Below are 26,873 nucleotides of genomic sequence, written 5' to 3'. Positions count from 1 at the left end.
TCAATCAAGATGATGCAAGAAATGTTCCATTGATTCTTACGTGATTTTTACGCTCAACCCTATAAGGAAATAGTAGTGTTTTAGTTGTGCCATGTGGCCAGTAGGAAACAACCTTACCATTTGTGCTAACATCCAGAAAATATAGAAAAACAGAGCTATAATCATGAAGTTGCACGGTTTCATCGGGCATTTCAGGCTTCGACTGTATCTTCTTTAGAGTCTGCACTTCTGAAATCCAGAAAAAATACATCAAGGATCATGCAAGCAAATAATCATTTCACTGTAATCAACTGCTCTGTGCTGTAACGTAGAGTTCAGCACGTGTTGACTACATTTTGACAGACATTTTATTTCTAGAACATATTCATTATTAGCAAAACTACCTTGAATACTTGTTTTTTTTCATGGAAAAGTTTGTTGGTGACCTACAGCCATTATTTTCTACTCTTCAATGAGAAAAATGAAGGATGCGTCAGGATGAATTGAATCCTTATTGCTTACTATAGATGAGAATTAACCACAATACAATGTTTTTAGGAGACTGCCCATGTGACACAGGCATCTATGTTAGATGTAATCACCCTTCAGAAGGCTGTAGAAATTCATGGAAGTTTCGAGCATTTGTTGCGTATCACTAGGCACAGTTGACAGTTTTACCATCAAAACTGCAGCTGACCCTGACGTGATTTGAACACGCAACCTTCTGATCTGGAGTCAGACGCGCTACCGTTGCGCCACGAGGTCCCTTGATTATAAACTTTCTAAAAAAACTTGCGCCAGTTGAATCTTACCAATCGATCTCACAAACCAGTCATAACTCAATCAAGATTATGCAAGAAATGTTCCATTGATTCTTACGTGATTTTTACGCTCAACCCTATAAGGAAACAGTAGTGTTTTAGTTGTGCCATGTGGCCAGTAGGTAACAACCTTACCAGTTGTGCTAACATCCAGAAAATATAGAAAAACAGAGCTATAATCATGAAGTTGCACGGTTTCATTGGGCATTTCAGGCTTCGACTGTATCTTCTTTAGAGTCTGCACTTCTGAAATCCAGAAAAAATACATCAAGGATCATGCAAGCAATTAATCATTTCACTGTAATCAACTGCTCTGTGCTGTAACGTAGAGTTCAGCACGTGTTGACTACATTTTGACAGACATTTTATTTCTAGAACATATTCAATATTAGCAAAACTACCTTGAATACTTGTTTTTTTTCATGGAAAAGTTTGTTGGTGACCTACAGCCATTATTTTCTACTCTTCAATGAGAAAAATGAAGGATGCGTCAGGATGAATTGAATCCTTATTGCTTACTATAGATGAGAATTAACCACAATACAATGTTTTTAGGAGACTGCCCATGTGACACAGGCATCTATGTTAGATGTAATCACCCTTCAGAAGGCTGTAGAAATTCATGGAAGTTTCGAGCATTCGTTGCGTATCACTAGGCACAGTTGACAGTTTTACCATCAAAACTGCAGCTGACCCCGACGTGATTTGAACACGCAACCTTCTGATCTGGAGTCAGACGCGCTACCGTTGCGCCACGAGGTCCCTTGATTATAAACTTTCTAAAAAAACTTGCGCCAGTTGAATCTTACCAATCGATCTCACAAACCAGTCATAACTCAATCAAGATGATGCAAGAAATGTTCCATTGATTCTTACGTGATTTTTACGCTCAACCCTATAAGGAAACAGTAATGTTTTAGTTGTGCCATGTGGCCAGTAGGTAACAACCTTACCAGTTGTGCTAACATCCAGAAAATATAGAAAAACAGAGCTATAATCATGACGTTGCACGGATTCATCGGGCATTTCAGGCTTCGACTGTATCTTCTTTACAGTCTGCACTTCTGAAATCCAGAAAAAATACATCAAGGATCATGCAAGCAATTAATAATTTCACTGTAATCAACTGCTCTGTCCTGTAACGTAGAGTTCAGCACGTGTTGACTACATTTTGACAGACATTTTATTTCTAGAACATATTCAATATTAGCAAAACTACCTTGAATACTTGTTTTTTTTCATGGAAAAGTTTGTTGGTGACCTACAGCCATTATTTTCTACTGTTCAATGAGAAAAATGAAGGATGCGTCAGGATGAATTGAATCCTTATTACTTACTATGGATGAGAATTAACCACAATACGATGTTTTCAGGAGACTGCCCATGTGACACAGGCATCTATGTTAGATGTAATCACCCTTCAGAAGGCTGTAGAAATTCATGGAAGTTTCGAGCATTCGTTGTGTATCACTAGGCACAGTTGACAGTTTTACCATCAAAACTGCAGCTGACCCTGACATGATTTGAACACGCAACCTTCTGATCTGGAGTCAGATGCGCTACCATTGCGCCACGAGGTCCCTTGATTATAAACTTTCTAAAAAAACTTGCGCCAGTTGAATCTTACCAATCGATCTCACAAACCAGTCATAACTCAATCAAGATGATGCAAGAAATGTTCCATTGATTCTTACGTGATTTTTACGCTCAACCCTATAAGGAAACAGTAGTGTTTTAGTTGTGCCATGTGGCCAGTAGGAAACAACCTTACCATTTGTGCTAACATCCAGAAAATATAGAAAAACAGAGCTATAATCATGACGTTGCACGGATTCATCGGGCATTTCAGGCTTCGACTGTATCTTCTTTACAGTCTGCACTTCTGAAATCCAGAAAAAATACATCAAGGATCATGCAAGCAATTAATAATTTCACTGTAATCAACTGCTCTGTCCTGTAACGTAGAGTTCAGCACGTGTTGACTACATTTTGACAGACATTTTATTTCTAGAACATATTCAATATTAGCAAAACTACCTTGAATACTTGTTTTTTTTCATGGAAAAGTTTGTTGGTGACCTACAGCCATTATTTTCTACTCTTCAATGAGAAAAATGAAGGATGCGTCAGGATGAATTGAATCCTTATTGCTTACTATGGATGAGAATTAACCACAATACGATGTTTTCAGGAGACTGCCCATGTGACACAGGCATCTATGTTAGATGTAATCACCCTTCAGAAGGCTGTAGAAATTCATCGAAGTTTCGAGCATTCGTTGCGTATCACTAGGCACAGTTGACAGTTTTACCATCAAAACTGCAGCTGACCCCGACATGATTTGAACACGCAACCTTCTGATCTGGAGTCAGATGTGCTACTGTTGCGCCACGAGGTCCCTTGATTATATGCTTTCTAAAAAAACTTGCGCCAGTTGAATCTTACCAATCGATCTCACAAACCAGTCATAACTCAATCAAGATGATGCAAGAAATGTTCCATTGATTCTTACGTGATTTTTACTAGGGATGAGCGCACTCGGATTTATGAAATCCGAGCCCACCCGAACGTTGCGGATCCGAGTCGGATCCGAGACAGATCCGGGTATTGGCGCCAAATTCAAAAGTGAAACTGAGGCTCTGACTCATAATCCCGTTGTCGGATCTCGCGATACTCGGATCCTATAAATTCCCCGCTAGTCGCCGCCATCTTCACTCGGGCATTGATCAGGGTAGAGGGAGGGTGTGTTAGGTGGTCCTCTGTGCTGTTTAGTTCTGTGCTGTTTAGTTCTGTGCTGTTTAGTTCTGTGCTGTTTAGTTCTGTGCTGTTTAGTTCTGTGCTGTTTAGTTCTGTGCTGTTTAGTTCTGTGCTGTTTAGTTCTGTGCTGTTTAGTTCTGTGCTGTTTAGTTCTGTTCTGTGCTGTGCTGTGCTGTGCTGTGCTGTGCTGTGTTCTGCAGTATCAGTCCAGTGGTGCTGTGTGCTGTGCTCTGTCCTTCTGAGGTCAGTGGTGCTGCTGGGTCCTGTGCTGTGTCCTGTTCAGTCCAGTGGTGCTGTGTCCTGTGCTCTGTGCTTCTAAGGGCATAGTTATTTCCCCATTATTCCCAAGTTTTTAAAAAATAAAAAAAAAGTAAAAAAAAATAAAAAATTAGAAATTAAAAAAAATATATATAATTATAACCAAATGTGCAAAACCAATCCAGCAGTATAAGTCCATTGGTACTGCAATATTACCAAGTTCACACATTCTGCAGTATCAGTCCAGTGGTGCTGTGTCCTGTGCTCTGTCCTGCTGAGTTCCGTAGTGCTGCTGGGTCCTGTGCCGTGTCCTGTTCAGTCCAGTGGTGCTGTGTCCTGTGCTCTGTGCTTCTAAGGGCATAGTTATTTCCCCATTATTCCCAAGTTTTTAAAAAATAAAAAAAAAGTAAAAAAAAATAAAAAATTTAAAAACAAAAAAAAATATATAATAATTATAACCAAATGTGCAAAACCAATCCAGCAGTATAAGTCCATTGGTACTGCAATATTACCAAGTTCACACATTCTGCAGTATCAGTCCAGTGGTGCTGTGTCCTGTGCTCTGTCCTGCTGAGTTCCGTAGTGCTGCTGGGTCCTGTGCCGTGTCCTGTTCAGTCCAGTGGTGCTGTGTCCTGTGCTCTGTGCTTCTAAGGGCATAGTTTTTTCCCCACTATTCCCAAGTTTTTTAAAAATTAAAAAAAAGTAAAAAAAAATAAAAAATTAAAAAAAAAAAAAAAATATATAATAATTATAACCAAATTTGCAAAACCAATCCAGCAGTATAAGTCCATTGGTACTGCAATATTACCAAGTTCACACATTCTGCAGTATCTTGTGCTACATATAATGGAGACCAAAAATTTGGAGGATAAAGTAGGGAAAGATCAAGACCCACTTCCTCCTAATGCTGAAGCTGCTGCCACTAGTCATGACATAGACGATGAAATGCCATCAACGTCGTCTTCCAAGCCCGATGCCCAATCTCGTAGTACCGGGCATGTAAAATCCAAAAAGCCCAAGTTAAGAAAAAGTAGCAAAAAGAGAAACTTTAAATCATCTGAGGAGAAACGTAAAGTTGCCAATATGCCATTTACGACACGGAGTGGCAAGGAACGGCTTAGGCCCTGGCCCGTGTTCATGACTAGTGGTTCAGCTTCACCCACGGATCTTAGCCCTCCTCCTCCTCCCCCCCCCCTACAAAAAATTGAAGAGAGTTATGCTGTCAGCAACAAAACAGCAAACAACTCTGCCTTCTAAAGAGAAATTATCACAAATCCCCAAGGCGAGTCCAAGGGTGTTGGTGGTTGTCAAGCCTGACCTTTCCATCACTGTACGGGAAGAGGTGGCTCGGGAGGAGGCTATTGATGATGTAGCTGGCGCTGTGGAGGAACTTGATGATGAGGATGGTGATGTGGTTATTGTAAATGAGGCACCAGGGGGGGAAACAGCTGATGTCCATGGGATGAAAAAGCCCATCATCATGCCTGGTCAGAAGACCAAAAAATGCACCTCTTCGGTCTGGAGTTATTTTTATCCAAATCCAGACAACCAATGTATGGCCATATGTAGCTTATGTAAAGCTCAAATAAGCAGGGGTAAGGATCTTGCCCACCTAGGAACATCCTCCCTTATACGTCACCTGAATAACCTTCATAGTTCAGTGGTTAGTTCAGGAACTGGGGCTAGGACCCTCATCGGTACAGGGACACCTAAATCCCGTGGTCCAGTTGGATACACACCAGCAACACCCTCCTCGTCAACTTCCTCCACAATCTCCATCAGATTCAGTCCTGCAGCCCAAGTCAGCAGCCAGACTGAGTCCTCCTCAATACGGGATTCATCCGAGGAATCCTGCAGCGGTACGCCTACTACTGCCACTGCTGCTGTTGCTGCTGTTAGTCGGTCATCTTCCCAGAGGGGAAGTCGTAAGACCGCTAAGTCTTTCACAAAACAATTGACCGTCCAACAGTCGTTTGCCATGACCACAAAATACGATAGTAGTCACCCTATTGCAAAGCGTATAACTGCGGCTGTAACTGCAATGTTGGTGTTAGACGTGCGCCCGGTGTCCGCCATCAGTGGAGTGGGATTTAGAGGGTTGATGGAGGTATTGTGTCCCCGGTACCAAATCCCCTCGAGATTCCACTTCACTAGGCAGGCGATACCAAAAATGTACAGAGAAGTACGATCAAGTGTCCTCAGTGCTCTTAAAAATGCGGTTGTACCCACTGTCCACTTAACCACGGACATGTGGACAAGTGGTTCTGGGCAAACGAAGGACTATATGACTGTGACAGCCCACTGGGTAGATGCATCCCCTTCCGCAGCAACAGCAACAGCTGCATCAGTAGCAGCATCTACAAAATGGCTGCTCATGCAAAGGCAGGCAACATTGTGCATTACAGGCTTTAATAAGAGGCACAACGCTGACAACATATTAGAGAAAATGAGGGAAATTATCTCCCAGTGGCTTACCCCACTTAGACTCTCATGGGGATTTGTGGTGTCAGACAATGCCAGTAACATTGTGCGGGCATTAAATATGGGCAATTTCCAGCACGTCCCATGTTTTGCCCACACCATTAATTTGGTGGTGCAGCATTACCTCAAGAGTGACAGGGGTGTGCAGGAGATGCTTGCGGTGGCGCGCAAAATTGCTGGACACTTTCGGCATTCAGCCAGTGCCTACCGCAGACTAGAGGCACATCAAAAAAGCATGAACCTGCCCTGCCATCACCTCAAACAAGAGGTTGTGACGCGCTGGAACTCCACCCTCTATATGCTGCAGAGGATGGAGGAGCAGCAAAAGGCCATTCAGGCCTACACAGCCACCTACGACATAGGCAAAGGAGTGGGGATGCGCCTCAGTCAAGCGCAGTGGAGACTGATTTCCGTGTTGTGCAAGGTTCTGCAGCCATTTGAACTTGCCACACGAGAAGTCAGTTCCGACACTGCCAGCTTGAGTCAGGTCATTCCCCTGATCAGGCTGTTGCAGAAGCAGCTGGAGAAAGTGAGGGAGGAGCTGGTAAGCCATTGCGATTACACCAAGCATGTAGCTCTTGTGGATGTAGCCCTTCGTACGCTTTGCCAGGATCCGAGGGTGGTCACTCTTTTAAAGTCAGAGGAATACATTCTGGCCACCGTGCTCGATCCTCGGTTTAAAGCGTATGTTGTGTCTCTGTTTCCGGCGGACACAAGTCTACAGCGGTGCAAAGACCTGCTGGTCAGGAGATTGTCCTCTGAAGAGGACCGTGACATGCCAACAGCTCCACCCTCATTTTCTTCCACATCTATGGCTGCGAGGAAAAAGCTCAGTTTTCCCAAAAGAGGCACTGGCGGGGATGCTGATAACATCTGGTCCGGACTGAAGGACCTGCCAACCATTGCAGACATGTCTACTCTCGCTGCATTGGATGCTGTCACAATAGAAAAAATTGTGGATGATTACTTTGCTGACACCATCCAAGTAGACATGTCAGACAGTCCATATTGTTACTGGCAGGAAAAAAAGGCAGTTTGGAAGCCCCTGTACAAACTGGCTCTATTTTACCTGAGTTGTCCCCCCTCCAGTGTGTACTCGGAAAGAGTTTTTAGTGCAGCGGGGAACCTGGTCAGTGAGCGGCGAAGGAGGTTGCTTCCTCACAACGTTGAAAAAATGATGTTTATAAAAATGAATAATCAATTCCTCAATGAAGTACAGCACTGCCCTCCAGATACTACAGAGGGACCTGTGGTTGTGGAGTCCAGCGGGGACGAATTGATAATGTGTGATGAGGAGGAAGTACACACTGTAGGGGGAGAGGAATCAGAGGTTGAGGATGAGGACGACATCTTGCCTCAGTAGAGCCTGTTTAGTCTGTACAGGGAGAGATGAATAGCTTTTTTGGTGTGGGGGCCCAAACAAACCAATCATTTCAGCCAAAGTTGTTTGGTAGGCCCTGTCGCTGAAATGATTGGTTTGTTAAAGTGTGCATGTCCTATTTCAACAACATAAGGGTGGGTGTGAGGGCCCAAGGACAATTCCATCTTGGAACTTTTTTTTTTGCATTATATGACCAATCAACAGTCGTTTGCCATGTTCAAAAAGTAAAACCAAATTTAAAAAAATTCAAGAAATTAAACCAAAAGTAAAATGCCGTGTCATAATTTAAAACAAGAGGTATTGACGTGCTCTAAAACTACTGTATTGTTGTTTATATTTTATAAACACTACACTTGAAAGCTTGAGTCTTTCAATAGAAAAGTAACTGTCCATTGCACGAATATTTGCAACAGGGACAATTTTAGGGTTAAGAAAGTCAACTAATAACACTTCGACGCTGTCTGTCTTTATAAACACTACACTTGGAAGTTGGAGGAGGTATTGTGGCCCCGGCACCAAATTTACTACCGGGGCCACTCCACTGTGCAGTCCATATTTAGGTGTATCAGATATTAAACAACGGTGACAGTTGATGCCCAATTTTTTAATTATATTGTGGCCTCGGTACCAAATTGTGTACCGGGGCCACCACACTACGCAGTCCAGATACTTGTTTGGTGGAATTCAGACCAGTTGAGGGTTTTATTATAATATTGTGTGGACCACTCTATCTATACCACACTACAACTCTATACCACTCTATTTCATACTTTAATTCTATTTCATACTTTAATTCTATTTCATACTTTAATTCTATTTCATACTTTAATTCTATTACTAATTAATTACCATAAAGAGGAACAAAATAAACCAATTTTACCAAAAGTATAATATGACTTAGACTTACAAACACTACACTTGAAAGATCGTGCCTTTAAATGAAAAAGTCAGTCTTCATTGCACGACTATGTGCAACAGGGACAGTTTTTTGGGTTTACAAAGTCAAACAATAACACTTTGACCCTGTCTGTCTGGGATCTCAATGACGAATTGTCTGTACCATGTTTGGAAGAGGTATTGTGGCCCCGGTATCAAATTGGGTACCGGGGCCACCCCACTATGCAGTCCAGATACTTGTTTGGTGGAATTCTGACACGTGGAGGGTTTTATTATTATTATATTGTGTGGACCACTCTATCTATACCACACTACAACTCTATACCACTCTATTTCATACTTTAATTCTATTTCATACTTTAATTCTATTTCATACTTTAATTCTATTTCATACTTTAATTCTATTACTAATTAATTACCATAAAGAGGAACAAAATAAACCAATTTTACAAAAAGTATAATATGACTTAGACTTACAAACACTACACTTGAAAGATCGTGCCTTTAAATGAAAAAGTCAGTCTTCATTGCACGACTATGTGCAACAGGGACAGTTTTTTGGGTTTACAAAGTCAAACAATAACACTTTGACCCTGTCTGTCTGGGATCTCAATGACGAATTGTCTGTACCATGTTTGGAGGAGGTATTGTGGCCCCGGTATCAAATTGGGTACCGGGGCCACCCCACTATGCAGTCCAGATACTTGTTTGGTGGAATTCTGACACGTGGAGGGTTTTTTAATTATATTGTGGCCTCGGTACCAAATTGTGTACCGGGGCCACCACACTACGCAGTCAAGATAGATAGATGCGTATTGCGTATCATAGATAAAGTACATTCAGTGGTGTGGGGCAAATTGAAAAATATTCAAAATGCACTGACATTATCAAAAACAAGAGGTTGTCACACGCTAAAACTCCAACATGTATATGATGGAGAGGATGGAGGAGCAGCCGTATGTGTAGTGTAATGCAGATCTGTTGAAGGTTTTTTATATATTTTATTGTGGTGCCCAGTGCCCACTCCTCTACGCAGTCCAGGTACATTTATTGGTGCGATTCATAAAAGTTCAGGGTTTTTAATATATATTGTGGTGACCCACTCCTCTACGCAGTCCAGGTACAATTATTGGTGCGAATCATAAAAGTTCAGGGTTTTTAATATATTGTGGTGACCCACTCCTCTACGCAGTCCAGGTACAATTATTGGTGCGAATCATAAAAGTTCAGGGTTTTTAATATATTGTGGTGACCCACTCCTCTACGCAGTCCAGGTACAATTATTGGTGCGAATCATAAAAGTTCAGGGTTTTTAATATATTGTGGTGACCCACTCCTCTACGCAGTCCAGGTACAATTATTGGTGCGAATCATAAAAGTTCAGGGTTTTTAATATATTGTGGTGACCCACTCCTCTACGCAGTCCAGGTTCAATTATTGGTGCGAATCATAAAAGTTCAGGGTTTTTAATATATTGTGGTGACCCACTCCTCTACGCAGTCCAGGTACAATTATTGGTGCGAATCATAAAAGTTCAGGGTTTTTAATATATTGTGGTGACCCACTCCTCTACGCAGTCCAGGTACAATTATTGGTGCGAATCATAAAAGTTCAGGGTTTTTAATATATTGTGGTGACCCACTCCTCTACGCAGTCCAGGTACAATTATTGGTGCGAATCATAAAAGTTCAGGGTTTTTAATATATTGTGGTGACCCACTCCTCTACGCAGTCCAGGTACAATTATTGGTGCGATTCATAAAAGTTCGGGGTTTTTAAGATATTGTGGTGACCCACTCCTCTACGCAGTCCAGGTACATTTATTGGTGCGATTCATAAAAGTTCGGGGTTTTTAAGATATTGTGGTGACCCACTCCTCTACGCAGTCCAGGTACATTTACTGGTGCGAATCATAAAAGTTCAGGGTTTTTAATATATATTGTGGTGACCCACTCCTCTACGCAGTCCAGGTACAATTATTGGTGCGATTCATAAAAGTTCAGGGTTTTTAAGATATTGTGGTGACCCACTCCTCTACGCAGTCCAGGTACATTTATTGGTGCGAATCATACAAGTTGATGGTTTTCTTATTATATATATTGTGGTGACCCACTCCTCTACGCAGTCCAGGTACATTTATTGGTGCGAATCATACAAGTTGATGGTTTTCTTATTATATATATTGTGGTGACCCACTCCTCTACGCAGTCCAGAAAGATACCTTGTTGCAACGTTTTGGACTAATAACTATATTGTGAGGTGTTCAGAATACACTGTAAATTAGTGGAAATGCTTGTTATTGAGGTTAATAATAGCCTAGGAGTGAAAATAAGCCCAAAAACTTGATTTTTAAACTTTTTATGTTTTTTTCACAAAAAATCCGAATCCAATACCTTAAATCCGAACCGAGACCTTTCGTCAAGTGTTTTGCAAGACAAATCCGAACCTCAAAAATAACGAAAATCCGGATCCAAAACACAAAACACGAGACCTCAAAAGTCGCCGGTGCACATCCCTAATTTTTACGCTCAATCCTATAAGGAAACAGTAGCGTTTTAGTTGTGCCATGTGGCCAGTAGGAAACAACCTTACCAGTTGTGCGAACATAGAGAAAATATAGAAAAACAGAGCTATAATCATGAAGTTGCACGGATTCATCGGGCATTTCAGGCTTCGACTGTATCTTCTTTACAGTCTGCACCTCTGAAATCCAGAAAAAATACATCAAGGATCATGCAAGCAATTAATTATTTCACTGTAATCAACTGCTCTGTCCTGTAACGTAGAGTTCAGCACGTGTTGACTACATTTTGACAGACATTTTATTTCTAGAACATATTCAATATTAGCAAAACTACCTTGAATACTTGTTTTTTTTCATGGAAAAGTATGTTGGTGACCTACAGCCATTATTTTCTACTCTTCAATGAGAAAAATGAAGGATGCGTCAGGATGAATTGAATCCTTATTGCTTACTATGGATGAGAATTAACCACAATACGATGTTTTCAGGAGACTGCCCATGTGACACAGGCATCTATGTTAGATGTAATCACCCTTCAGAAGGCCGTAGAAATTCATGGAAGTTTTGAGCATTCGTTGCTTATCACTAGGCACAGTTGACAGTTTTACCATCAAAACTGCAGCTGGCCCTGACATGATTTGAACACGCAACCTTCTGATCTGGAGTCAGACACGCTACCGTTGTGCCACAAGGTCCCTTGAATATATACTTTCTAAAAAAACTTGCGCCAGTTGAATCTTGAATTTTTACGCTCAATCCTATAAGGAAACAGTAGCGTTTTAGTTGTGCCATGTGGCCAGTAGGAAACAACCTTACCAGTTGTGCTAACATCCAGAAAATATAGAAAAGGTCCCTTGAATATATACTTTCTAAAAAAACTTGCGCCAGTTGAATCTTACCAATCGATCTCACAAACCAGTCATAACTCAATCAAGATGATGCGAAAAATGTTCCATTGATTCTTACGTGATTTTTACGCTCAATCCTATAAGGAAACAGTAGCGTTTTAGATGTGCCATGTGGCCAGTAGGAAACAACCTTACCAGTTGTGCTAACATCCAGAAAATATAGAAAAGGTCCCTTGAATATATACTTTCTAAAAAAACTTGCGCCAGTTGAATCTTACCAATCGATCTCACAAACCAGTCATAACTCAATCAAGATGATGCAAGAAATGTTCCATTGATTCTTACGTGATTTTTACGCTCAACCCTATAAGGAAACAGTAGTGTTTTAGTTGTGCCATGTGGCCAGTAGGAAACAACCTTACCATTTGTGCTAACATCCAGAAAATATAGAAAAACAGAGCTATAATCATGAAGTTGCACGGTTTCATCGGGCATTTCAGGCTTCGACTGTATCTTCTTTAGAGTCTGCACTTCTGAAATCCAGAAAAAATACATCAAGGATCATGCAAGCAATTAATCATTTCACTGTAATCAACTGCTCTGTGCTGTAACGTAGAGTTCAGCACGTGTTGACTACATTTTGACAGACATTTTATTTCTAGAACATATTCAATATTAGCAAAACTACCTTGAATACTTGTTTTTTTTCATGGAAAAGTTTGTTGGTGACCTACAGCCATTATTTTCTACTCTTCAATGAGAAAAACGAAGGATGCGTCAGGATGAATTGAATCCTTATTGCTTACTATGGATGAGATTTAACCACAATCAGTTCAGGAGACTGCCCATGTGACATAGGCTTCTATGTTAGATGTAATCACCCTTCAGAAGGCCGTAGAAATTCATGGAAGTTTCGAACATTTGTTGCGTATCACTAGGCACAGTTGACAGCTTGACCATCAAAACTGCAGCTGAGCCTGACGTGATTTGAAAACGCAACCTTCTGATCTGGAGTCAGACGCACAACTGTTGCGCCACGAGGTACCTTGAATATATATGTTCTTGAAAAACTTGCGCCAGTTGATTCTTACCAATCGATCTCACAAACCAGTCATAAGTCAATTAAGATGATGCGAGAAATGTTCCATTGATTCTTACGTGATTTTTACACTCAATCCTATAAGGAAACAGTAGCATTTTAGTTGTGCCATGTGGCCAGTAGGAGACAACCTTACCAGTTGTGCTAACATTCAGAAAATATAGAAAAACAGAGCTATTATCATGAAGTTGCACGGATTCGTCGGGCATTTCAGGCTTCGACTGTATCTTCTTTACAGTCTGCACTTCTGAAATCCAGAAAAAATACATCAAGGATCATGCAAGCAATTAATGATTTCACTGCAATCAACTGCTCTGTCCTGTAACGTAGAGTTCAGCACGTGTTGACTACATTTTGACAGACATTTTATTTCTAGAACATATTCAATATTAGCAAAACTACCTTTAATACTTGGTTTTTTTCATGGAAAAGTTTGTTGGTGACCTACAGCCATTATTTTCTACTCTTCAATGAGAAAAACGAAGGATGCGTCAGGATGAATTGAATCCTTATTGCTTACTATGGATGAGATTTAACCACAATCAGTTCAGGAGACTGCCCATGTGACACAGGCTTCTATGTTAGATGTAATCACCCTTCAGAAGGCCGTAGAAATTCATGGAAGTTTCGAACATTCGTTGCGTATCACTAGGCACAGTTGACAGTTTTACCATCAAAACTGCAGCTGACCCCGACGTGATTTGAACACGCAACCTTCTGATCTGGAGTCAGACTTGCTACCGTTGCGCCACGAGGTCCCTTGAATATATATGCTCTTGAAAAACTTGCACCAGTTGATTCTTACCAATCGATCTCACAAACCAGTCATAAGTCAATCAGGATGATGCGAGAAATGTTCCATTGATTCTTACGTGATTTTTACACTCAATCCTATAAGGAAACAGTAGCGTTTTAGTTGTGCCATGTGGCCAGTAGGAAACAACCTTACCAGTTGTGCTAATGTTAGATCTAAAATTCCGACCCAAGTCTGCCTGTGGTGTCAAGTATATCTGGAAGCGCTTCAATCAGCTGGAGAGAATTGACACAGACCAAGTTCTGTATACAAGGAATATTCTCTAGTTTATTGATACAAAGATACAGGTTTTTATAGGCTACTGAATAAATGAATCCTACGTCATATGCATACAATAGTTTATACCACTAGTTTATGAGAAGCGCTACTGATTAACTTTCTCACGTATTCTTGAGGTGTTTACTTTTCTCCCCCTTCTAAGGACAGATGAGCCTATTATTTCTTATCTCAAGGGGAGTTGGAGATATGCTATGTGCAACACCATGGATACAGTTCCCATACTACCAGCTGGATATGAAGCTCATTATTGTTTTCATAACTGGTTACATTCTTCAGGTGTTCCCTATTAGTTCAACTTCAAGGCCATAGGCTCACATATTGCAAAACTGCAAGTTAACAGAAAAATGAATAATCTCTTCTAGCAAATAATATTTCTATACAAGTTACAATAAAATGGCTGAACAAAGGCCTTATGAGGCCTTAACAAAAAATCATATTTAACATTTCCCATCTTTTATTCAATTTTCGACCCTTTCTCCTCCTACCTACCTAATCCTATCTATAGAACCACATTCTTAATAAGCAGGTACTTATACACATGTAGAAGGCCACATGCATAGAGTTGGTCCCCTTAGGAATCTGTCAACTCATCCCCCACTAATAAGCCTGTGATCCTCCCTGTCCTAACTTGATTTATGAGGAGATGCATTTTGGCAAATGTCCATGTCTAGAAAAGATGGTTTCTTAGAAGATGGTTTCTTAAAAGATGGTTTCTTAAAAGATAGTTAATGAGTCTATAGTAGTTCTGCAGGCCTTGCATGTCCTTTGTTCAATCTTTAGTAGTTTCTTGTTGCAAACTCTGCAGTTCTTTGGCTTTGCTAGTCCAAATAATTCATGACACTCATAGTCTGGTCAGGTTTCAGAAGTAATTTCTGTGATCATCAGAGGTTCGGGATTTTCAGTGGTTCCCTTTTTGGAGAGACAACAATCAAGTGTCAGTAACTTCTTAATCAGCCATATATTTAGTTTCATTATCATCTATACGATCAACAGGATTGCTAAACCATTTGCTACTAATGCCAATATTTCCAATATCCAACATGAATCATTACTGACAACTTTACCAATGAGGTTATGCATCTGCACAAAGACATTTTCAGAGTTTACTCTACTATGAGTGCAAATTGTTGAGCACTCCTTCCCATATGTTTCTCACAGTGGCATAGGCAATATGTCACTTAACTGTCTGTTTCATACTGGGTTAGGGAGGCCTTAATCCCTACTTCAGTCACAATTATTCTGGCAAGACATATCAATACAATGAGACAGTCATTTCTATTTATCAGAACAAGACTCCCCTGATTTGAAGACTTTGCAGTGTTATGCGTGAATCCAGGTGTCTCTTTCCTGTACTTTCACTGCCATGGGAGTCGTCAACAGGACTTGATAAGGACCCTTGTATCTGGGTTCAAGACTTCTCCTGATGTGCTTTCTCACGACCACCCAGCCCCCCAGGGTGCAGTTTATGGGTACCTGTATCAAAATTAGGGTTTGCAATGGAGGAGAATATTTGACCATGTATTTCAGTTAGTTGTTTCTATAATAAGGCAACATAATTCAACAAATCACTATATACATGGTGTAGTTGCTATGGAAAATAACAGCCTGTTCTGTTTGCTGTGCCAAACAATATCTCATATGGTGTTAAACCTGTGTCTTTCCTAGCAGTATTTTTTACTGAGTGCAGGTAAACATGAGATCCATGGCAGACCTGTTTCAGCCATTATTTTCTGCATTTTCAATTTCAGTGTACCATTAAGGCGCTCCATACATCCTGAACTTTGGGATCTGTAGGGGGTGTGATAGTTTCTGGAATCCTTGCCCCGTAAAGTGTATCCCTCTGTTACTTACAATGACCTCTGGTACACCATATCATCAGATTACCTCATTCGCAATTTTCTTGGCTAATGCTTTAGCATTTGCTTTTCTATACAGCCATGTCTCCAGCCAGTGACTAAAGAAGTTGACACAGACAAGCACATTCTCAAAGCCCGAGCATTTGAGAAGTTATAAAGTCTATCTGTATCCTCTTATAGGGATATTATGTCTGGGGTGTGCTTTTCCATAGGACAGACTTACTCGGGTTACTTTGTGCACAGACTAGGCATTCTGCCACTAACGACTGTGCTGCTTGGGCGAACCCTGGTACTATCCATAAGCTGCTAGTGAGTACAACCATAGCATCTTTTCCCAGATGCACTTTCTCGTGTGCTATATTGGCCATAATGGGATAAACTACTTTTGGCAGACACAAACGCTGACCTTTACACCACTCCTTGCACTTCTAGTGCTCCATGTATTGCCCAAGTCTTTTTCTTATTTTCTGTTGCTTGTCTTTCCATAAGTTGGAGTGTGCTCTGGTCAAACAGGGGTCAGGGGGTCACCATGTAAATAGACTCCCCTTGGGGTACTGGGGCTATGGCGGCTTCTCGTGCGGCCTGGTCTATTTCACTTAGCTTCGGGGGTAGTATCTCTGTGTGTGTCTTCACCTTCATCACTGTTTGGAGGACAGCTGGAATGCAGTGAACAGTGCCCTGGTATGTTCATCATATTGACTGGTTTGCTTGCTGAACCCATAAGGTCCCTACTTTTCCATACAGGGCCATAATCATGCGCAATTACAAATGCATAACTTGAATCAGTGTAAATATTTACTCTTTGTCCTTTTGCATATATGCATGCAAGTGTCAGGGCCTTTAGTTCAGCTTCTTGTGCTGACATGTGACTCGGTAGAGTCTGTTGTATCACTATTTCTGTGTGTGTGGTTACAGCACACCCTGTATACGGGACAGGATCTATGTGATAGTGTGAACCATCTACAAAAAGAGTGATGTCTGCATCTGGTAATGGTTTATCTTTAATGTGAGATAAAACCAGAGATTCTTGTTTCATTAGTTCTATGCAATCATGTTCAGAAAAATTTTGTTTGCATTTTTTTTTTTCCTTTCTTTCTGTTCAAGCTGGAATGGAATTCCCCCAAATCCCTAGGGTAACCCCAATATATACAGGTACTTCTCCCATCTTTTGAAACTTGCTGCAATAAGGCAGCAGGATTCAACATTGTGCACTGCTTAAGTGTAACGTTACTGGGAGTAAGCAGTGCTACTTCATTAGGATAGGCTTCAGTAAGGAGCATGTGGAATCCAAGGAAAAGGTTCTTGGTTTCTGAGTTCCACAAAGTTTACACTCATTAGATGGAGTGTACAGTACAACGGTTAAGACAGATGTGGTAACTTTAATTCTTCTGGAAGAGAAACACTTAGCTTAAATAACCTGTTAATAAGCCACATCATCAGTTCTATTAGTGTATATAATAATGTGTTGGGCCACAATACTCACAAACACATTCCTGCATTGGGTGTAAACCCCTGTAGTCATGGGTTGCTCTTTTCTTTATTTGGTTGGGTTAAACTTTCATATTAGAATTTTCTAATTATGTATAATGATCTATACATTACTATGGGCCTGAGTCTGGTTCTTCCAAACTTGGCTTTCCTTTCTAGTCTAGTACACATCTACAGCGCACAGCAAAGGAAAATAACGTGCAATCTATATTCCTCCTGCTAATATCAATGAACTCCCCTCTCTGGTCTCCCTTGGACCTTTAAAAAACTTAAAATACAGTTTACTCAGATTCCCCTTGTCTGAAGGTCTTAACATATATCTGTGAACATGAGAGGCTCTGGGGCCTCTTGTGCTTCCTTTTTTTTTTTTTTTTTGTCTTCTAATAAAAAAGGAAAGGGAGGAAGAAAATACACAGTGCGCTCGGCAAGTGTTATATGTCACTCATTTCACAATAGGAGGGAATGTCCTTTGTGCTGTATATCTTCATACTTAGTAAATCTGGCCGGTAACAAATGTTTTGCTTGTGCTTGGTTTCTGTCACAACGTACGATACCGTTAAGGTAACTGGGTGTCCTAGCACAATATCTATACTCTTTTCAAGCACTAAAGCAGAGTAGTATGCAAGTGACCTTAGCTTGCGACCATGTATTTGTGTCAGTACTCCTTGTACATGTGCACTGACTTCATAACAAAATAATGTGAAAGGCTTGTCATAATCTGGCAAAGCCAGTGCTGGCGCTGAAGTTATTTCAGCTTAAAATTGGTTAAACATTTGGTTCTGCTCAGAGGAGAGTATAAATGGCTTGCTATGATCCAGAAGTGCTAATGCAGGAGCACATACAATTGCTCTTAAAGTCTTAAATCTTTTTCATTTCTGTAAAAATATAGAATTCCCATCAATGCATTACCATACCCACAATAAAAAGAATTATTTACAGTATATGACAATTATAGCACAGTAAATAAGGGCAGTAAATGTCTTTACAAACACTGATTTACTCAAAACTGTAATGAGGATACAAATAAAAACCTTTTGCTTTCTGCACATACAGAAAAACCACCTAGTTCATGCATTTGCTATGCGAATAGCACATAAACTCTAATATCTCTTTCCAAAACAAGGTAATCATTACTCAGAAGAGTTTACGTTATTTAAATCCTTCATTAGTTTATACTTATGTTTGTTGTGGTGCAAAGATGGTGCATTGGAAGTTAAATCAATGCAATCTGGATTGCCTAATGGGTCTTTGCAGCTGGAGACCTGTGAATAAAAAAACTTTTGCATAGAGATTAACATTTATTTACTAGGAATTACTGTAACTGTAACATGCGTGTATACTGTTATCAGGTAACCAGTGAACAGCTGCTAAAAGCTTAACTGTGACGCTATGCGTTCCATGCCTTGATTTCCTCAAAGGGGCAGTCCCTAATTTCACAAATAGAGAATGTCAAAGTGATGAGACCTGGGCGAGTGTTCAAAGCCACTCCTTTCTTATCATCTCTTAGTACAGCCCTTTTAAATGACACTAATTAAATTTCCGGGTTTAGAAACATTCAATCTGGAATCTTGGTTCCAAGTATTCAACCATTTTAAAAGCAGCACTGTCTCATAAATCAGAGTACTCTCGTTAGACACAATACATTGTGTCTGTAAATCATTCAACATTTTCTCAACAAAATCTCTCTCCCGTGACCAAATATTCACACATATTTCTAGATTCTGTGATTTTCGTGTTCAAAGTAAAAATATATTCACTTAAGTCTCGCTCACAGACGACATTTTATCTCGTAACATTTCTTTAAAGGCATAACAAACCCTCCTGATTTCTGAGAACATTCATCAGCGCCATTTTAACACAGATAAAAACAGCATGTAAGCTCACTCCCACAATTCTCAACTTCATTAAAGAGAAAGCTATATTTCTGAACTTCAGAAACAAAATTATTTTGTTCAAATACAGAAACGGCTTGTTGGATCCCAGCCAGCTTTGTTCTGACACTAGTACTTATAATGATAATGTACATTATTTACAATCTTGTCCGTGCAATCGGACCAAACATTTTAAAACTTCTTTTGTATCTTTTTAAAAGCTTATCATTAAGCAATGAATGTACAACTTTTTCAACCTTGAAACATGTCTCTTGTAAAAAAACGGACAAGACAGACAAACATTGTGATTTAAAGTAAATCAAACATCTCCCTTATAGAGCACTAAGACAGAGAACAAACAATGTGAATTATCACGGATCTCTCTCACACGCAGTAAGACGGAGACAAAACTCACATACAGAGAAAGAAAACTTAACTGACATCTTCCAGCCTACTGCTGTGGAACTACAAGTCCCAGCATTACACTAAATACAAGTTAGCTTCAACATGTTATCATCAATCAGCACTCCGGACACATTTTTTTAATTTTACATACATTGTCAAAAAACAAAAAACAGTGTGCTTCTTATCTCAACACACTGAAATCATTTACACAGAATAAGGGAGGGGCACATTTCACTTATTCAGCTGCACAGGATCAAACATACATTTATAATATACAACCTACTTGATTCATTATTCAGCTTCCGATGCATTTAGCATATCCACATATATTTCGACTTTTCAGATCTCAACTTTCCTGTGCCACCTCAAACAATCTCTTGGGGTTTGATCTCAATACCCCTTTGTTCTTGTCACATTACCACTTGCAACACCTTTGTTTCTCCATCCACACATATCTTTGGCTATCCCCGCTTTCTTGAAAAATTCCCTGCAGACCTTCTACTCCCCCATTTCCTTAAGTCTTTGTGCATCATATCTATGAGGGAGCTGCTGTCATTTGTTTACTATCTATATTACTCGTATTGACAGTATTCTGTTGAGTCCAAATCGGGACTCTTATCTAGTTTCTGTGGGTTGTCCTTGCACTGGACGTCCCGTTCTGTGGACTCCTTGTACTGGATGTCCGTGCTAAATAGCTTCTTTGACAGTATCTGGGACGAAGGTCTTTTGGAAATCTCTCTTACACAATTTGGGCAGATTACAGAATCTCCCTTCTTTGATATACCTCTGGGGATGGTGTCTAAAATGTTCACTCAATGTTCAAAACAATAACTCTCTAAATCCCTCTATTCCATTACATGCTTCTTTGATCAATGTCTTATGTGACTTTTATGCTTTATACATCATACATAGGTACAAACACATGCACTCAAAATTCAATCATCTTTCAAAAATCTAATCAACAATACAATTACAGTAAACAAATTGGGTTAATACTGTATTATATTAATCAGATGATACTTGAGACTCACAAATTCGCGTGTCAGGTGCCTCAGACAGACATGAGGTGACCCAGACTAGGAAGACCAACGAGTAGAAATCTACTGACCGCGGATGTTGGGGTTCAATGTGCTGGGAAACCTCCGTTGTCTGTCTTGTAGCCTGCTGGACAGCGAATCTCTGTGGCGACCTCCAAGTTGGTAGATCTAAAATTCCGACCCAAGTCTGCCTGTGGTGTCAAGTATATCTGGAAGCGCTTCAATCAGCTGGAGAGAATTGACACAGACCAAGTTCTGTATACAAGGAATATTCTCTAGTTTATTGATACAAAGATACAGGTTTTTATAGGCTACTGAATAAATGAATCCTACGTCATATGCATACAATAGTTTATACCACTAGTTTATGAGAAGCGCTACTGATTAACTTTCTCACGTATTCTTGAGGTGTTTACTTTTCTCCCCCTTCTAAGGACAGATGAGCCTATTATTTCTTATCTCAAGGGGAGTTGGAGATATGCTATGTGCAACACCATGGATACAGTTCCCATACTACCAGCTGGATATGAAGCTCATTATTGTTTTCATAACTGGTTACATTCTTCAGGTGTTCCCTATTAGTTCAACTTCAAGGCCATAGGCTCACATATTGCAAAACTGCAAGTTAACAGAAAAATGAATAATCTCTTCTAGCAAATAATATTTCTATACAAGTTACAATAAAATGGCTGAACAAAGGCCTTATGAGGCCTTAACAAAAAATCATATTTAACACTAACATCCAGAAAATATAGAAAAACAGAGCTATTATCATGAAGTTGCACGGATTTTTCGGGCATTTCAGGCTTCGACTGTATCTTCTTTACAGTCTGCACTTCTGAAATCCAGAAAAAATACATCAAGGATCATGCAAGCAATTAATGATTTCACTGCAATCAACTGCTCTGTCCTGTAACGTAGAGTTCAGCACGTGTTGACTACATTTTGACAGACATTTTATTTCTAGAACATATTCAATATTAGCAAAACTACCTTGAATACTTGTTTTTTTTCATGGAAAAGTTTGTTGGTGACCTACAGCCATTATTTTCTACTCTTCAATGAGAAAAAAAAAGGATGCGTCAGGGTGAATTGAATCCTTATTGCTTACTATGGATGAGAGTTAACCACAATCTGATGTGTTCAGGAGACTGCCCATGTGACACAGGCTTCTATGTTAGATGTAATCACCCTTCAGAAGGCCGTAGAAATTCATGGAAGTTTCGAACATTCGTTGCGTAACACTAGGCACAGTTGACAGTTTTACCATCAAAACTGCAGCTGACTCCAACATGATTTGAACACGCAACCTTCTGATCTGGAGACAGATGCACTACTGTTGCGCCACGAGGTCCCTTGAATATATATGTTCTTGAAAAACTTGCGTCAGTTGATTCTTACCAATCGATCTCACAAACCAGTCATAAGTCAATCAAGATGATGCGAGAAATGTTCCATTGATTCTTACGTGATTTTTACACTCAATCCTATAAGGAAACAGTAGCATTTTAGTTGTGCCATGTGGCCAGTAGGAGACAACCTTACCAGTTGTGGTAACATCCAGAAAATATAGAAAAACAGAGCTATTATCATGAAGTTGCACGGATTCGTCGGGCATTTCAGGCTTCGACTGTATCTTCTTTACAGTCTGCACTTCTGAAATCCAGAAAATATACATCAAGGATCATGCAAGCAATTAATGATTTCACTGCAATCAACTGCTCTGTCCTATTACGTAGAGTTCAGCACGTGTTGACTACATTTTGACAGACATTTTATTTCTAGAACATATTCAATATTAGCAAAACTACCTTGAATACTTGTTTTTTTTCATAGAAAAGTTTGTTGGTGACCTACAGCCATTATTTTCTACTCTTCAATGAGAAAAACAAAGGATGCGTCAGGATGAATTGAATCCTTATTGCTTACTATGGATGAGATTTAACCACAATCAGTTCAGGAGACTGCCCATGTGACACAGGCTTCTATGTTAGATGTAATCACCCTTCAGAAGGCCGTAGAAATTCATGGAAGTTTCGAACATTTGTTGCGTATCACTAGGCACAGTTGACAGCTTGACCATCAAAACTGCAGCTGAGCCTGACGTGATTTGAACACGCAACCTTCTGATCTGGAGTCAGACTTGCTACCGTTGCGCCACGAGGTCCCTTGAATATATATGCTCTTGAAAAACTTGCACCAGTTGATTCTTACCAATCGATCTCACAAACCAGTCATAAGTCAATCAGGATGATGCGAGAAATGTTCCATTGATTCTTACGTGATTTTTACACTCAATCCTATAAGGAAACAGTAGCGTTTTAGTTGTGCCATGTGGCCAGTAGGAAACAACCTTCCCAGTTGTGCTAACATCCAGAAAATATAGAAAAACAGAGCTATTATCATGAAGTTGCACGGATTCTTCGGGCATTTCAGGCTTCGACTGTATCTTCTTTACAGTCTGCACTTCTGAAATCCAGAAAAAATACATCAAGGATCATGCACGCAATTAATGATTTCACTGCAATCAACTGCTCTGTCCTGTAACGTAGAGTTCAGCACGTGTTGACTACATTTTGACAGACATTTTATTTCTAGAACATATTCAATATTAGCAAAACTACCTTGAATACTTGTTTTTTTTCATGGAAAAGTTTGCTGGTGACCTACAGCCATTATTTTCTACTCTTCAATGAGAAAAACGAAGGATGCATCAGGATGAATTGAATCCTAATTGCTTACTATGGATGAGAGTTAACCACAATCTGATGTGTTCAGGAGACTGCCCATGTGACACAGGCATCTATGTTAGATGTAATCACCCTTCAGCAGGAATCAGAGGATTCCTGCTGGCTCAGGACGTCAGGAACATGGTATCTAGTTTTGAGTATGTACCCTATTCGTGGCTAAATATTTTCCTTGTATACCTCCAAAATAGCCTCCCAGTATTTTGAAATGAAAAACCGGGACCACACATGTGATGTAACATTTGTTGGAGCTGTAATGTCTAGCCCATTTTCAGCGCTGTTTATAAAAGTAAAATGGTTGAAGGTAATTATCCTCAAGTAGCTTGATCATTTGGGTAAAGTAAGCACAGTGGAGCCCCATGTGATGTTTTACACGCATTCGGCATCCTCCATTCATCTTAGTTATTTTATTGAAGCCTAACGCAAGAGACTCCAATCTCCCATTGCGTGTGTATTTACACAGAACATTGGATGGATATTTGGGCCCCTGACGAAAAGAAAAAGGGCCCTATTTTTCCGGTCATTTGCAGCCATTAGGCCGCTTATGGTGCCATGGATCTTCATGTTCGTGGTTGCCAAACCTAGGGGTGGGCTATAAAGACCCCACTCCATAAGGCGAAAAGCCCCTTTAAGGTGAAAGAGACTTCAGGCCCACAATAAACGCAAGGCCAAGGTGAAAATCTTTTCTTCACGTTAAGCCAATGCTTTCCTTTTTGACTAAAGCCTTCACCCCTCCCTAACGAGAGTGCCACCAACTGACATAGTGAGTATGGTGGCCTATAAAGGTCCTAACCACCTCCCACCAAAGGTAAAAACCAACACACAATAAAAGGAGTATGACAAAACATGACAGTGTAAGTTCTATGTGTTAAATAAGGAAATAAATAGGGCCATACGGGCCCAACCGTATGGCCAGATGTATAAAAATTAACGTGTCTGACTATAAAGCCAGGGCAAGGTACAAAAAAGGTGTTTTTCAGTGTACTTTACAAAGTGAAAATGGTATCCAGTTCACAAGTGCCTCATTGAGTACCCCTGGCTTAGGGTGGGTACACACTATAGGTTGTTCAGCCGATTGTCGTGCCAATTACACAATAAACAACTCTCATTCAACACTAGATCACCATTCAGTAGAGTCTTCTCCAATTTCCGCTGGTGTCACCTATAGAAATCTATAGAGTCAGCTCTTTCCTGAGACCTATATCACCGTCAGCCTCCCTGTGCAGGGTCTGTTGGACAACTAGGAGTGTGGACACAATGGAGCACTTGTTCATCAGGACAGAAATGTCTGACAGAGCAGTCTTGCTATTTTTTCCAGAGGCAGTTGGAAATACCCCTCCCGGCACTCCAGCTGCTCCAGAAAACTTACCTTGGGCCCCGGTTGAAGGATCCACATCCGATAATCATTGTAGTAGTTGATCAGGTCTTCCTGGACACAGGCGATGTGCTGTAAATTCTCCTTACAAGTCAATTCGAGGCAGGGCACGCCCAGTAGCTGGCATTCAGCTACCAGTTTCTCCATGTGCATCCTTAAGAGTAGTTCCTCAGGGAACCTTGGCCATAACCCTTTTATTGATTTCACCTCTTTTACGGCAGTGAGGCTTTCATTTGTCTTACCATATTGCTGTGGAAGAGTGTCGGGAATAAACACTTCTTCTGCCGGCCTCTCCCGTGAAGAGGATTCCTGCTGGCTCAGGACGTCAGGAACATGGTATCTAGTCTGGTTTCCTGGGATAAGCAAAGCAATTTCCAGGTAATTTGCTCAACGACCTCCTTTCACTCAGGCTCCTCCAGAAGGTTCTGGGACAAAGTGTCACCATAGCATTGACGGAGCTTATCAAGAAGTTTGCTCATTTTCTTCCTTTGTTGTCTTCCTTCTTTTCTATGATCTCCTACCAGATGGATAAGAACCACTCCCGTGGATATGGGAACAGAATAGGTGGAACTGGTTAGGAAACTGCAAGCACATCTTCACCTACCGCTGAGACATCTCATTTGGTGTGGCTTCTTCATGCTACCCCGTGTCGGGTTGGCTAAAACTTCCAACAGAATGTAAGAAAAATGGCCGGTTAGCTCTGTTGGTTAGCGCGTGGTGCTAATAACGCCAAGGTCGCAGGTTCGATCCCCGTATGGGCCAACTTGCTTTTTCCTTTGCCCAGCAAAGTAAATGAAACTATCTTGTTTTGCTTGGCACGTTATGTAGTTTTGAGTATGTACCCTATTCATGGCTAAATATTTTCCTTGTATACCTCCAAAATAGCCTCCCAGTATTTTGAAATGAAAAAGCGGGACCACACATGTGATGTAACATTTGTTGGAGCTATAATGTCTTGCCCATTTTCAACGCTGTTTATAAAAGTAAAATGGTTGAAGATAATTATCCTCAATTAGCTTGATCATTTGGGTAAAGTAAGCGCAGTGGAGCCCCATGTGATGTTTTACACGCATTCGGCATCCTCCATTCATCTTAGTTATTTTATTGAAGCCTAACGCAAGAGACTCCAATCTCCCATTGCGTGTGTATTTACACAGAACATTGGATGGATATTTGGGCCCCCGACGAAAAGAAAAAGGGCCCTATTTTTCCGGTCATTTGCAGCCATTAGGCCGCTTATGGTGCCATGGATCTTCATGTTCGTGGTTGCCAAACCTAGGGGTGGGCTATAAAGACCCCACTCCATAAGGCGAAAAGCCCCTTTAAGGTGAAAGAGACTTTAGGCCCACAATAAACGCAATGCCAAGGTGAAAATCTTTTCTTCAAGTTAAGCCAATGCTTTCCTTTTTGACTAAATCCTTCACCCCTCCCTAACGAGAGTGCCACAACTGACATAGTGAGTATGGTGGCCTATAAAGGTCCTAACCACCTCCAACCAAAGGTAAAAACCAACACACAATAAAAGGAGTATGACAAAACATGACAGTGTAAGTTCTATGTGTTAAATAAGGAAATAAATTGGGCCATACGGGCCCAACCGTATGGCCAGATGTATAAAAATTGACGTGTCTGACTATAAAGCCAGGGCAAGGTACAAAAAAGGTGTTTTTCAGTGTACTTTACAAAGTGAAAAGGGTATCCAGTTCACAAGTGCCTCATTGAGTACCCCTGGCTTAGGGTGGGTACACACTATAGGTTGTTCAGCCGATTTTCGTGCCAATTACACAATAAACAACTCTCATTCAACACTAGATCACCATTCAGCAGAGTCTTCTCCACTTTCCGCTGGTGTCACCTATAGAAATCTATAGAGTCAGCTCCTTCCTGAGACCTATATCACCGTCAGCCTCCCTGTGCAGGGTCTGCTGGACAACTAGGAGTGTGGACACAATGGAGC

At 40.6% G+C, this 26,873-nt stretch overlaps 1 long non-coding RNA gene and 4 other non-coding genes across 7 annotated transcripts; all 5 read right to left on the bottom strand.

The window, feature by feature from the left end:
• Positions 1–672: 672 nt before the first annotated feature.
• Positions 673–744, bottom strand: TRNAW-CCA (transfer RNA tryptophan (anticodon CCA)). The gene has a single exon. It is a non-coding gene; the product is annotated as a tRNA-Trp (tRNA).
• Positions 745–1,490: 746 nt separating this feature from the next.
• Positions 1,491–1,562, bottom strand: TRNAW-CCA (transfer RNA tryptophan (anticodon CCA)). Its single transcript has one exon. It is a non-coding gene; the product is annotated as a tRNA-Trp (tRNA).
• A 746-nt stretch (positions 1,563–2,308) lies between these two features.
• Positions 2,309–2,380, bottom strand: TRNAW-CCA (transfer RNA tryptophan (anticodon CCA)). The gene has a single exon. It is a non-coding gene; the product is annotated as a tRNA-Trp (tRNA).
• An 11,350-nt stretch (positions 2,381–13,730) lies between these two features.
• On the bottom strand, positions 13,731–13,802 carry TRNAW-CCA (transfer RNA tryptophan (anticodon CCA)). Its single transcript has one exon. It is a non-coding gene; the product is annotated as a tRNA-Trp (tRNA).
• Positions 13,803–14,098: 296 nt separating this feature from the next.
• Positions 14,099–21,523, bottom strand: LOC142151129 (uncharacterized). 3 transcript variants are annotated; one of them, XR_012691152.1, is made up of 2 exons: positions 20,041–21,523; positions 14,099–18,743 (listed from the first exon to the last, which is right to left on the bottom strand). It is a non-coding gene; the product is annotated as an uncharacterized LOC142151129 (long non-coding RNA). The 3 variants fall into 3 exon arrangements; XR_012691153.1 differs by having other exon boundaries at positions 14,099–15,610; XR_012691154.1 differs by having other exon boundaries at positions 14,099–15,046.
• Between the last annotated feature and the right edge of the window lie 5,350 nt (positions 21,524–26,873).

This window comes from Mixophyes fleayi, chromosome 4 (assembly GCF_038048845.1).
Source record: "Mixophyes fleayi isolate aMixFle1 chromosome 4, aMixFle1.hap1, whole genome shotgun sequence".
NCBI classification, from domain to species: Eukaryota; Metazoa; Chordata; class Amphibia; order Anura; family Limnodynastidae; genus Mixophyes; species Mixophyes fleayi.
Note: the sequence above shows the minus strand (reverse complement) of the source record. Positions and strands in the feature narration are given on the sequence as shown.